Raw genomic sequence first — 14,439 nt, 5'->3', positions numbered from 1 at the left:
ATGACTTCAGAAATCTAAGTCAAAATATTTGAACAGGTTAGCCACAAGGCTACTTTTCTGAACATTACATTTTGTTTTCGTTTATTTTGTCAAAAAAGGTGGTAGTTCTGCTTAAGGTACACTATAGTTATTCAGCACTCAGTGGGTGTTGGCTAATTTGACTATAGTAGGCCCACTCAAAATGCAGAAATATAACTTTGTGTGTAATGATCTTATTGAATATTCGTTTTCGCCTGGTCCCTTTTATGTATAGGCATTTTATAAGGATACTATGTGCTATGGGCGAAAAAATCCAAAATTCTTTGAAATGTTACATTAAGAATTGTGGCTGTTGAATTCTTGAACTATTTGCCCACACAGTTTCCCTCTTCTTATCCCTCTTCATATTTTCTTTTTCTTTACTTTTCTTTTTTCATTGTAAAACAGGGTCTTATTGGAAATTATTTGATTCTGGTTTTATTTACATTTTGCAATGTAAATAAAAGAGAACCAGAAATGTACTTACATCCTGCAAGCGAAAGACGCAATGTGGAAATATCCGGATAACGCCAAACACAAACATTGTAAACCTGCTGCAGTGTTCACATTAGTGTAAGTGTCAGCTTAGCTTTTCTTTACCAAATGCAACAGGCACTAAATGAAATGGTTTTTTTTATGGTTAACCATGGGATTTCTTTGTTTTGATATGTTTTGTATAACATGTGAAAATAAAGCTGGGGGCACAGTATTTATACATTTTGTCTTAATGTTTCCAAACTGAATTCAAGAAAGGCTAGATTTCCTAACACTGACCAAGAGAAACTTCTAGCATTATGAACAACTATTCCTTTGTGTGATAGTTTTATTAATCTGTTTTCAACATGTTCACGTGTGATATGAACAACAACCAGAAAAAGATAATTCAGTCGTGCAAGTACTGTGGTGAAAATGGTATGTATGCAAGATACATAATGACCAACAGAGGGCAACCTCTGTAAAGACATTTGAAAGACATGGAGCCCTACAAAGTGGCTGTGCACATGATTTTGTTGTTTTTTTTAGTTTAGCAAGGCACTCATGCGTAGCTATAATTGTTAGCATGATCCAAGGACTTGTCTTCTAAGGTTTGTGTTCTGCTATTAATTTGTTGCTCATTTCACATCGTTGAAAAAGCCCGTTCCTACGTACACTAAAATGTTTCAGAGTCATATCAGCTCACAGAGTAGTAATAAACCTTAAGATTAACTTGATTGAAAACCTATATAATTATGCACTACATTTACTCATTTCATATTTGATATGACACTGCTGAGTGGGGCTCACTAAATGGTACTCATTAACATGCCATTTTTGCCTTAAAGATGTGGACAAGGGAGCTTCTGCTTTCTGCACCCTAGTATTTCTTATAGTCCCTCTATGGGAAAGCAGTTGACATCATTGCCCACGTTGTTTTTTTCTCTGTGTGCTCAAAGCATGCTGAGAGTGCTGGGTCTGTGTACTCTTCCACACGTTCCCCTCGTTTGCTCTCACTCTTCGCTCTGCTTGGGGGTCACTTGTACACAGAATGATGTCATGGGTACTTTGTGTCTATGGCAATTGCTTATGACATGCTTTATCTTTGTGCATTCTGCAGTCACTGGGAAGGCTGTAAGAGTGAGCACATCTTCTCTTGCCCAAAGAGTCTGACAGCCCCACACAACAGAGCCTCTTTTCTCATAAGCTATTTTAGGAAACACGTGAGGGCAAGAGGTTTGCTCACTCGCAGATCAATTTAGACTGGTCTTTATTAAACTCTCACCAAAACTTGGACATATTTGGAGTCTGTTGTGCTGTTTAATTGGCAGGACAGAATATTCTTTGACCAAATGAGTGGCCTGAATTATTGGAGCCCATTACATTTAGAATAAGATCCAGTGCACACTGATGACCTAGATTATTTGTATTGCTTTGGAATACCGGGGTTGCTTAGGGATACAAGCCGTACATGTCTTACTGTGCATGACTTAAGAGAAACATTTTACTGTCATGTGTCACTGTTGGAAAAGATCGAATAAAGTTACATATTTGACAAATAACAGTCAGGTTTCCCCCTGAAACATATCACTGAGACAGCCTTCCTCTTAATTGAGTTAATAATGATATTCTTATGCTCTTAGTTACAGGTAAAATTTCCACTTTAGCTCATTTAGATTTGCCCACAGATTTTCATACAGTTGATCACAATACTTTTATTGATCAGTTAGCAAAATGGCTCATCATTACTGGTGTTAGCACTTAAGAAGTTTACTTCTTACCTTTTGAACCAAAACAGGTATCAACTGGTGATGGTGCATTTTCTGACCAGCGGGATCTACATGTGGATTTCTTTACTTGCTCCATTTAAGAGACCTAATCTAAAAGTTCAGTTCTGTGTTTTATAATTGTTATACTCATGGTACACAGCATTACTTACCTGTGAGGCCGGGGGACCTCTCAAATGTAGCTGGCAGCTGGACATCTCCAAATTCTCTTCAGCTAAATCAAAGTTAACTGAAAATCAGTTTTTTGAGTTTTTTGGCCTGAATCAGATTTCTAATAATATCTTCTGTAATCGCTTTTCAGTCACTTGGCTCATTAGCTGTGATGGTGAATACAAAATGATTTTTGTTTTTATTCACTTATAATATTTATTTAGTTGGCTTTATGTGTGTTCATCATATATCTATCTATTTATATATATATGATAGTACATAAAAACATGCAGTCTTATCCTTGTTAGGTCCTGTGACAGTACCTTGTCACTTGACTTTTGTTGGCTTCTTGTTGCGTTTTTGTGGCTTCTTCAGTGACAGGCTATTCATGTGCAGGGCTCAGAGGGAAATATGTTTTTGAGTGTTTTTAGATATGTTCAAAAGTGTTACATCCCACAACTATGCACACAATCAAAGCTGGGCACACATCTCTTCAAAGTGTTCTCGCTTACCTTTTTACTTGTTTCTTTTTGTCTGTCTTTCTATGCAAAGTGTTTTTACATTCTAGATGAAAAAAAAAATGTATCTTCTTCCTTCTTCCTGCTCTGGAACAAAAAGGCTCACATAACCCAATTACATTTTCAGGCTTTCAGATCAATGAGTCCTCTTGATTTTATGGTTGTGTTATTGGAGTTTTCCAGACGTCCAATAATTCAGAATGAACACTCCAGCCCTGCAGGAAGATATGTATTCATTTGGGTATTTGGATAAAAGTAGACACAAACATCTTTTTAAATCACAAATTAGGTTAATAATGATGTTGAATTTGACCTTGAGGGCAAACTGAGTATGATATTTGAACTAACTACACTGAGTGCTGCAAGTACAAATAGCCACATATGTAAAAGTGTCGATAATGAGAAAAGAGAATAGATTTATTTAGATTAAATGGTAGGGCAGACAACCAAAAGTTCTGCATGAGTGCAATACTTCTTTGCTTTACCAGATGGCCTGCAGCAACAGACATATTTGTCGCTATAAGCTCCCTCTCTGTGAGGCAGACAGAAAAAAGGCATTTCCTCAAGAGCAACTTTACTGTTGTTGGACAAACTAGCATGCTGCGACTGACACACTAACATAGTGAGATATATCTTGTCTTATTTCTATGCATCTCACTCAAAGCATAACAGTCCCCATTTTGTCAGAGGTGAGCTTTTACATAAGCGAAATGTGTTGCAAAACTACTCTTAAGCAGAGAAACAGGCAGATTTTGGACTTTGCTGCCAGCCAGGTTAATGATCAGGTTCAGGTTGTTAGATTCATGTTCCTGGCCTTTATTTAAGACATTTGTCAGGTACAGACTGATGTTTTATAGCCATGAATTTTGTGGTTGGAAGTTATGTCTGAACGTAACAAGTATGCACAAACATGCAGTGATTTCAGCAGCTTGTTCCTGTCTCAAGTTGTACAGTTTTAGGTCAGACATTATCACACTGCTTCAGACATGTTTTGTTTGGAGTTTTTATCACTCTAATCTCCCCATTGTGAAAGATTTGAAGTTGCGAGCACGTGGGAAAAAAACTAAAATCAGATCCTCAAAATCTAGCTTGCAGAAATACTTTTATGTCATTGCACTTGACTTTAGCTGTGCCCACTGTGGTGTCAGAGAGCAGAGAGGGGACACGTCAGCACTGGTGTCTGCAGTCAAGACGTCAGGACCTGCCTGGTGCCTCCTTTAAATCTTTGCATTCATAATCTGTTGTCCCTGTGACTGCTTGACCCTGCTCCCTTTTCCCCGTGTCTCCCCTTGCTCCTCTCTCTGCTAAGAAGAAAGTGAAAGGACCTGGTGACTCTTCTCATCACAGCCGCTGTCAGTCTTCGTAACAGTAACTGACTGAATGACCCCTCTTAATTCCGATCTTTTCTTTAATTTAATATCTGGGAATTTCTCCACTTAGCAACAGCACCCACCTCTGGCCGAAATCCCAGTTCATATGAGGATTGTCATTTCTCTCTCTCTCTCTCTCTGCGTTTGTAATGTTTCACGAATGCCACTGTGATGCTGCACGCTGCAGTGCAGATTAATGGTGAAGATGTAACTTCTCCCAGGGTTTGGAGTAAAGCTCCCATGAAAACTCATCTTTGGATGGACTACACCACTGATCCTGGCTTTGCCAGATCTCATTTAGATCCACCTGAGGGGACATTGAGTGATGTGCAGTCTCAGAGACAAGATGTCTAGGTTGGAGAAGGATTAGAGGATGCTCCCTCTGGCTAGTTGGGGAACATCTTGACTCTTCTGTGTGTGTTTGTATACATAGGTTATTTTGCACAGTTGGTTACCCGGATTTTGATATTTTTTGTTCATTTAACATGAACCAGTATACTGCTGTAGATCAGTAAGTTGGTGACAAGCGCAGTCACTCTCATTTTGAAATCACCACTCTTTTATTAGTCTTGCAGTTTTGCACACTTAGCCTTTATTTGCTCATTAAATGACTTCAATTACTTCAGTCTCTTATCTTTGGTATCTTTTGTGGTGGTGTTGTCTTCATCTTTTATCATTTTTTATTTAGATTTACCACTAATTCCATGCCATTTAGAATCTTTATTGTTTCTTTTAACTCATTCTCATTATTCCCTTACATTTCTCCTCTTTTCTACTGAAAACAGAGTAGTTATTTTTTCACATTTCTTTGTTTTAAACTAATTAAGGTGGAAATCTCGAGGAAAAAAAAGAAAGCTATCAGAGGTTAATTATGATAACAATACATGCACTGTGAGCATACAAGTTAGAAAACTAAAGCAATAACAAGCTCAGATCATTCTACCAAATTAATCAGGGTTCTGCCTATATGTGGTGGGTCCTCTTTATTCTGATTAATAGGACTAGTCATTTACCTGGAAGTTACTGTACAGCCTCTTTTGCTCTCTGTCTGAGCTCCTCTTCATATTTCAAATGGTTTTCCAGATCAGTGACAGTTACAGCATAATTGACCTACGGCCAGCCTCGAGCAAATAGGACTTGCTGTACCCCATTATCACGTAGAAGTCATTTTTCAAAACCTTTTATCCAGAAAAATGGATCATCCATCACTAACCCCTCTGGTTGCGTAATAGCCAGTACCTTGTGAGACAGTCATGGTTGGAGAGAACACTTTGTTCTGAATTAAGGTCACCACCAGAGAGAAGAAATCAGCCTCTCAGCAGGCTCAGGGTACAATACACCACTGTTCACCCTAAAACCAGAGGTCTCCACTCCTACTTCATATAAGCAGCTTAAGAGGAAGCCCATGTGTTTGAAGTGTACTTATTGCTCCTGTTTGCATTACATGCTGACAGTTTATATGTCAAGACCATCTCATTATGGCCCTTCCAGTGTGTGTGAGAACTTTCCCTTGTCTGTCTTATTGACGCTGTTCCAACTTATGTAACAGCTTCCATGCCACAATAAAGGATTAGACTAACTTTGAGACGATAAGCTTCATACTAATAATAAGCAGCAGCAGCAGCACAGAGCTGGATTTTGGTGGGATGCTTCATATCTCATTCACCATCTCCTCTCACAGCTCCCAGCCATAGTTCATAGGAGAAGCAGTTCTGGGGTTGTCTTCTTATTTTGATATGCATATTTGCTTTTTCTCCAATGTAGTGATTGAGTAGTTCCTTTCATACAGTAATTGTACAACTATTTGTAAATGCAGTTTTTTCCAGTCCTTGCTTTCCCCCGTCTTTTCCCACCCTGTGCTTTTCCTCTCTAGATATCCTGTTTATATGACACACGCACAGTTGTAGAATATTGCGGAAACTGGGGCTCATTTCAAGATACAATACACTTTTGATTTGACTGTGTTTGACCAATCCATTTTTGACAACATTTGGTAAATATTGTCATTCTTACCCAACATTGCTCAGGGTTGGGCCTTTCTAGGCCAGCTTTGATCTTTAAAAGACTGCTTTGACATTTTTGTTTTCTTCTTTTGGGTGAGTAAAGGTAATTGCTGTACTTTATGCATGTACTTTATGGGAAAGAGCACATGTGCAGTCTTGTATCCACATGTATCTATCTGTGTATACACAGCATAGGTCGGAAAAGGGTTGAACCAAGGCGGCTGTGGAGGGGACAGGGAAAGATTCCAGAGGAAAAGGCGTAACTGCAACTTGTCGACCACTACTTCCACTACTCTTGCCACAGAGTAAAACCAAAAAATTCTGGAGATTACACACTAGAGAACACACTATAAACACATATGCAGTCACATAAACAGGTCAGGAACAGGCCTGACCATTATTGTGGATGCGCTGGCCTGTTAGTGTGAATTATATCACAAACTGAATTCTTTTGAGAACATTTAAGACTAATCCCCATATCAGTATGAATAAATCATTTGTCTATATTTTCTTTCTGACATGAAGATATTCTTTATTAGAAGAAGAAAGGCCTTTGATATGCCTGTACTTGTTCTACAAAAAAAGAGTACTTTCACCAAGCAAGGAGATGGTTTGTAACAGCACCCAAACAAAGCTGCTATGGTTAAAGGCCACCAACGAGGCTGAATTGACTTTGCCTAAAGAGTCAATCTAAAAGTTTTCCTCACTCGATTCCTTTGGTCCCTGTAAAGTCAAAGATATTTATTTTTTGATTTATCAGCAAGCTGTTCAGATTCAGAAAACCACATCCTCTCTTTTTCCTGTGTTATCTCCTGTAAAACAATTACAGGAATCACAACAGCTTATGTTTTGCTGACTGGAAGAATGCAAAGTGAAAATATCAAGAGTCAGAGACTTTCATTTTGAAGTGTGGAGAAATTTCCCAACAAAGTTGCAGTTGTCTCACTAAAAATGTTACATTTCTTATCAACAAGTCTGTAACCTTTCTGCACAGCTTTGAGTATTCCCCACGAAAAAGCCCCTGGAAGGTCGGCTCATGTATGGGGGAGGGTTAAAGGTCAAGGGTTGCTGATGGAGTAACAAGGGTCATTGAGGAAATGGATAGGGCGACCTTTGACAGCGCAGACACCACAAAGTAGACTCCCCAGTCTTTAATCACCTGTCAAGTTGAAAGTTGACTGTTTGTATCTTTACTTTACTGACTGATCATGTACAGCTTTCACACAAGCTCAAAAACTTGTGGAGGTTTGCTAGTTTGTGTAAAGCCCTTTCTTCTGTGCTGTGTTGTGGCATGGCTCTTCTTGCAGGCTGTGGTAATAAATAACATTTAGTATGTAGCCTTTTCATGGAGAAGTAATGGCATACAATGAGACATGAGTACTAAATCAGAGTCTTGACACTACAAACTTATTATGTGACATTTTTAAAATGATCATCCTGTGCTTTGTTGCCCTCTGCCAATAAAAACACCTGGTTATAGAGAACTAATGCTTTATTCATTTATAGTTGTACTCTACAAGGGACAATTGTCACAAATATTAGTTGCATTGTTACTTTGGCAGATAAAAACAGATGTTACAGATATCCATTATAAAAGTGTGGTGTTAGTTAACATCAGCCTCAAGTCACAAGAAGCCAAACACTTCATATTTAATCTGACAGAACTATCACTTAAACATGGACACTTAACAAAAGAACAAACGAGAATTCGGTTAAATAGAGACAGCAATCAAAGCTAGCAAATATATGCTCCACGCTAGCATGTGTCCGTTAATCTGAGCAACAAATATTTCTTAGGGACTGAGAAATAAACAAATCTGTCGTAATAACATGTGAACAGGAAGAAGACCATTGTGGTGGCTAATGTGACAGACAACTAGACCATCAACAGGCCATCTTCTTCAGCTTGTGTGTGGGGAGGTTTATCTACTTAAAAAGTAGTAAAAAATTAGAGATGCATGTACAGAGCCTACTTTCCATGGGTCTGCCTTCATAGTGAAAACGAATCCACAGGCTGCTGGAAAAGGGTGTGAAGGCCTAGAACTGGAGAAAAGCAGAACTCAGCCCCAAGAGGGGAAGTGCGTGTACATTAAGAGGTGGTTATTGGCTCAGACTTAAGCACTGACATGAACACAAGAGAACGTGTTTGTTGCAGATAAGGGCCATTAATTTTCTACAAAAAAAAATTGAAAAGCACACGCTGGTCTGAAGGATGTTGGCTGTTCCAGCAACTCTAAATGAGAAAAAAAAAAAGATTTCAACAACAGCGTGGAAGGGACTGGTGGAAAACATCTTGATCCAAATGCGTTGTTACTTTGAAGTGTGGTAAATTTCAGGCCAAAACAAAATGGAGAAACAACTCAGCTCTGGAACAATGGGGACTGTGGCTGCTGTCATATTTGCTTCAGTTCGGTTGAGTGGCTTTCATCTCTGGCTGTACAGATGAATAGTGTCGATATACTGGCTGCCTGCGCTGACAAGCAACACAAACAGGAATTATTTACAAGTTCATGGTGTAAGATGGACATACACAGTAAATGGATACAGTGAAAAGATTGATGTTGATGGAACCGTTTCTTTTTAACATTGTTATTTCTGACCAGCCAAACTCCCCAACCACGACTTTTGAACATTTTCATAGACATAGCTGACTGCTTCATTAATTACTTTCAAACTATGTTAAGATTTTACTTGTTTGTTGTTGATCAATATCTGTCAGTATTTTTTTTTAAATGATAGTTTTAATATTTGTTAAGCAGTATAATTACTGGACATGTGTTTGTTACAGTTTTTGCATTGCTATAATCAATATTGTTAAATGAGAGGACAGAATAAATGCTTTGACATGAGCAGCAATTCAGGCATGCATGCTTCTATGCAGTTTGTGGAGGGCTGTTTTTTGGCATGGAGCAAATCCCCCTTTGTGTGATATACAATACAGAAACCAACAAGCTCATAATTAGCATTGCTTGGCAAAGTCCTGCCCAGTGCACCTGGGGAAATGGGAGTGGGAAAAGGACTGCAAGATGAATGGTTGTGGATAAGTAATGACATTGCTATATGTCTTATTGCTACCCTCGCAACACATACAAAACAACCAGTTTGTAGTTGTGACTGATATTAGAAACATTCAACAGTTTCAAAACTGATGGTCATCTTAATTTGTTTGAAACCTGTTCTGACAGAACAACACATAGCTCTTCAAGCTGTAATAAGTACCCTTAGCTTTCTGTTATTTTTATGGGAGTGCTATGTTATTATGTCCCCTGGAGTACTGTGGCTACACAGTTTGTCACCCTCCCATGTTTTCACACCCATATAAAGTATGTGGTGGTAAACTGGCTAAGAATTAACAAAGACACTTAAACATGTCATTTTGATTCGCAGTTTAATCCTCTGCTCTATGCAATTAAGTTAAAGCAGTAATAACCAAACACGACTTTGTGGGAATGCCCTCTTTGTGCATACCGAATGTGGTCACTGAGTAAGAATACAAAAGATCCATTTCAACATGTTAAACCAGCTTTAGATTTTAGGGCTCACCAAACAGCACTTCAAAGGGATTTTCTTGCCAGTCATGGTTCAAAGGGCCCACATATGAATAACCTACTCTGTGCCCAGATCTGTGCCCCTGGACCCTATAGCTCTAATATGCCTCATCATGCCACTTTTAACTACTTTGATGGCCACATTGTTACTATGTACGATGGGAGTAATCAGGCGTGTAGTTTGTGCTTGAACACGGTATTTGTAAGAGCTAAGCATTACAACTGCAATGTCTCATATGTGACTCCTCTGCGCTTCACTGGAGATGACTGGGATCAGCCTGAGACATACAGTAATCAATGTGGGGTCCCCTGTGTGACAAGAGCCAAAACAATGACGATACCAAGGTGAAGCAGAGATTTTTTACATGGACAGATTCGCTGTGAGGGTCTGAAGTGTGCCACAACTGCAGTCCTGATACATATGCACAAGAATTAGTTAAGATGATGGCGAGTAATCGTCAAATGCATTATATGGATTAAAAAAACTATTTTTCAGCATGGTGAAAATCACAATGATACACAATGGAACAAAAAAAATAATGGTTCTGTGTCTGGAATCATGTCCGTGTGAAGAACCTGGCCATTTCTAAATGAACTGTCTCCTTCTTTCCCCCTTTCTTCTCAACACCTCCCCTTTGTCCCCTCCTCCTCCTTTTGACCTTTTACTTAAGTCACAGTTGGAAGGCCATTAAGAATTAAGAATGCACTCTGGTTCATCCCCCAGCTGAATGAGGGAGGCGTGAAACAAGATCCCTGCCATTATCATTCACACGTATGTGTATTTGTATACAAGTGGCTGTATTTGGGAGGGTTGTTGTGTCTGTTGTAGCCACATGTATTCTGCAAAACCCTTGGGCAGTCCAATATGAGTTATGTCCATGTCCTGTTTTGGTTATAGAATAATTAACTGGTTCCTCTCAGTTTAATTTTACTGGACTCAATATACAAACACTGCACCTCCTGTTAATTCTTCACTCTCTGTGGGAACAACGGGCAGGTGTGACCACTAACAACAGGATGACAGGGTTCAACACCTCTGCTCCCCACTGACTTCCTCTCACACTCCAGCTCCAAATTCAGACACACCCAGAACAACCAGGCGTACAACCCGCGGTGATTCGGCCAGAGTACAGACTAGATCCCAGCACTTGTGTCTGTAGGATGGATGTGAGCTTGCACTCCCCTGAATACCCTCACTGGGTTAATCAGTTTAACGGTGCAAGTGCCCATTTAGTCAGACCGTTGTAGTTAACCCCAAACAGTTGCTGATAACCTCTGTGCCTAACCTGTGACCTCTGACTTTAACCTCAGGGCTCTTCAAACAAGACATTGGCCTCTAGGGGTTCAACCCACAAATTTTAATGGGTTTCTTTTTTCTTTTCTCTGTTTTACCTTATCCTTTTGGGGGTCTCTCTTTACTCCTATATCTTTCACTCCTCAGACTCTGTGGTTTCTGTTCAGGCCGAGCCCAAGATAATCCTATGAGTCTGTTTCCTTTAGCCTTCATAACACAAAGCCAGAGGCAACTGCGGCATACTCACGAGAAGCAGCGCACAGATCTGGTCTTCCTTATCTTTTCTAGACTCTCGTGCTCATACAGTTGTATCTTACAGTTGACATCTACAAGCCGAAATGCTCTCCTTCCCCAAATGTCTGAGCTCCTTTTGGTTCTACCAAACTCGTTATCTCTTGATTTTTTTTTTCACAATAAGATATAGGAATGGAACTTTTTTTTTGTTGCATAGAGGTACAAAACCCATTATGGACATCTTTTGATACTTTACAGATTTTACCAGCCTGTCTCATTGTGGATCCCATCCTTAGTCCCATCTGATTAATCTGAATATGTAAATCTTTACAAACAACACGGTAATCTTTAAATAACATTCCAAGCTATTTCTGGAGACTACTTCAAGTATTAAATATGCCACATTGAATAACAATTTTATTAACTATCTGTAAGCAACCAAAGTTTTAGCCAGTGTTCATGTTGGAACATCAGTATTCCTCGTTTAACATATAGACAAAAGTAAAGAAATAAAATGTAGTGAGAATCTGTGAAAACATCTCAAATTATTTTATCCATAGATTGTGGTGTGTAATCCATAGATTACTGAATCCTGACGTTCTGACATTTTACACTATATGTCTTTTTGTTACAATCTACTTCAGTCAGAGGTATACACGTGACAGAAAGAGTGCGCTTTGTTCTAAGAATGAGTTTTGTGTGTTCTGGTGTGTAACGCCATAGTTGTCACAGACAAGGAGGCCCTACTGATACCGCGTTGGACCTTTGACTTCTAAGTAGTGAACAAACACATCAATACAAATTGTGGTTGAATCGTGAATAGTGTGTTGCGTGGGTAATAATACTGTAACTTATAACACAGCAACGTCTTGGTAAAGACGGCAAGCAATTCAGTGAATCCATGGAATCGTCCTGTTCCATAAAAATATATTTTTTCACCCATCACTCACTATCGGTTATGCCTCCTTCCATCCTACTGGTAAGTTCTTTAGATCCCCTTCAGCAGGTTGAGTGGTGAATGAAGCCTCAAAGAGAATGATGGGAGGTAATAGTGGGTAATAATACTAATTGGTGGTAATCGCAGTGCTTCTAAAGTGGTATATCTTTGTGAGTAAACAGAGGGCTTGTTCTTTTCAATGAGCTCAGCCAGAGTGCTCCCTCTTTCTCACAGCACAACCTAGCAACAGTCTGTCCCTCCATTTTGCTGGGTTTTGACCAAATAACTCAGCTGGTCATTGCAACTCTGCATTGGTCACTCATCCCTTTGTTCACTCCCTATTCTCCCCTTGCCAAACATGCCAGATCTCCTTGTGTCAGAGCAAGAGGAAGGAAGGGAGAGAGGCTTTGCACGTGATTTCCAGAGAAGAGGTAAAGAAACCCATGCTGGCGTCCCATTTATCTGATTCACATTAAGTCATTTCTATCTCGTCCTGTTGCTCTCCTTTCACTGCTTTGAGATCCTCTTGTCAGTGACAGCGGGGATGGTTTTGTTTTGTTTGAGTCATGACAACCAGATTAGAGAAACAACTTCATACTGTTAGCAACACTTCAAAGAATAACAGAACATTTTAATACATCTATTTATTTTCTGTCTACAACAGAGAAAAGTCACATTATTCACAATTGTATGCGCACTTAATGATTACACAGTTTCAACAGTTTGGTACTTTTCATATGAAAATTGATCAAAAAACTTTTTTTATCTTTATGGATCACCAACATCATGCTGGACTATCACTCCTCTGCAATCTTTCTGGAGACTTAAAATCATTTTGTCATTCAGTATAATGGTGCAATCACAGGCATTTATGATACCATCCATCCATCCATTTTCTATATCCGTCGGTCGGGTTGCAGGGGGCCTGGAGCCTATCCGAGCAGTCATTGGGCGAGAGGCGGGGTACACCCTGGACAGGTCACCAGTCCACCATGGGGCCACATGTAAACACATTAGTCAAATTAAAATCATACGAAACTGAATTTTGAGATTGAAATGACTCATGTACATATATGTTTAATAGCATAAAAACTGGCCTAGGTGCTCTGTGTATGCACAGGGTTACCACCGACCCATGGAAACACTTTGATCTTAGAGTAACATAAATAACCAGTACACAGAGGAAGAAAAGGCTCAGGTGGGTTAGGGTTAGGTGAAAAGCGAGAATTTATAAGGCATCTTTTATGCTTTTAAGTAAAGTTCAGTTTTGTAATTTTGTACCTAAAACTGAGCAATTCTTTTTTTTTTCCTAATCTTGAACATCATCCATGGAGGCTGACATTATGCAGTGTGCTATCACAGAAACTCTGATCTCCACTGATAAATCCTGTGCCAAGCCTGATGCACATGCCCATCTGTTTGTCAACACTAGTTTGTGCAAGTAGCATACCGTCTGTGGGATCTATTTAGGACAGCCGTCATATGTCTAATTAAGGGCTTGGTCTGATTACTGCTGCCACAGTGTTTAGCATGATTTTAGTTTATCATCATCCTTTCGTGTCCTTTTCCATCTTTGTCAATGTTCACATTCTGTTTATTTTTCTAATTTTCTCATGTGCACAGTTTGTTTATAACATTGTTTAGTCAGGCTACTTGGATTTCAGAAGCGTGCTGAATTTTGCCATTGTTATTTGATGTATTTTCATGAAGTTTTGGAGCCTTTTTACTCAATATAGTGTTCTTCAAGTATCTTATTGAGTGTTCCTAAGAAGAAATTTCATACTTATTCTTTCGCGGAGTTACATTTCTTGATCATTTCACATTTAATTGATATTACTCTGGGACTTATTCATTTTCTATATATATAGTACATTTTCTTATATAGTATCTGCATGCTAATTTTGTAAATGTGTCAACAGTAATGTTAAAATTTCACTAATATCACATCTAAATTGTTGATTGTACAGTAAGAAAGAAAAAAAAGAAAAAGCTCCATCTGTTCTTAGCCTTCTAATCTTTATACTTAGCTGAGGTAATCTATAGTTTTACTCTTAGATAAATACTTCAACTGTACTTTGTGGTGGTCTCTTATGGTTACCCCAGCCA

Source organism: Leuresthes tenuis, unplaced genomic scaffold (assembly GCF_036924035.1).
Source record: "Leuresthes tenuis unplaced genomic scaffold, fLeuTen1.0.hap1 SCAF_11, whole genome shotgun sequence".
Classification (NCBI taxonomy): domain Eukaryota; kingdom Metazoa; phylum Chordata; class Actinopteri; order Atheriniformes; family Atherinopsidae; genus Leuresthes; species Leuresthes tenuis.
This window is presented reverse-complemented; position numbering follows the sequence as displayed.